This window comes from Cyphomyrmex costatus, unplaced genomic scaffold (assembly GCF_001594065.2).
Source record: "Cyphomyrmex costatus isolate MS0001 unplaced genomic scaffold, Ccosl1.0 scaffold1691, whole genome shotgun sequence".
NCBI classification, from domain to species: Eukaryota; Metazoa; Arthropoda; class Insecta; order Hymenoptera; family Formicidae; genus Cyphomyrmex; species Cyphomyrmex costatus.
In genome coordinates, this window is record NW_017275706.1 from 17,283 (window position 1) to 17,528 (window position 246).

Here is a 246-nt window from a genome sequence, read left to right on the forward strand (position 1 = left end):
TTTTTTTTTATTCGCTACTCGCTGGTCGCCGCGATTAGAAGTCGCGTATTCTTACTTTAGTTCTCGCGCTATGATTAAAACATACGCGTTACGAATTTCTCTTATCATCGGAATGAGAGACGACGTGCGTTTCCGCTCGGCCCACGGTCGCTCTTCATCTCCCTATCGACTGCGTCGCTGAATTCATTACTCTATACTTATAGTCTATATTTCGAATTCCGGGAAAAGCTCGAGCCCGATCTCAAA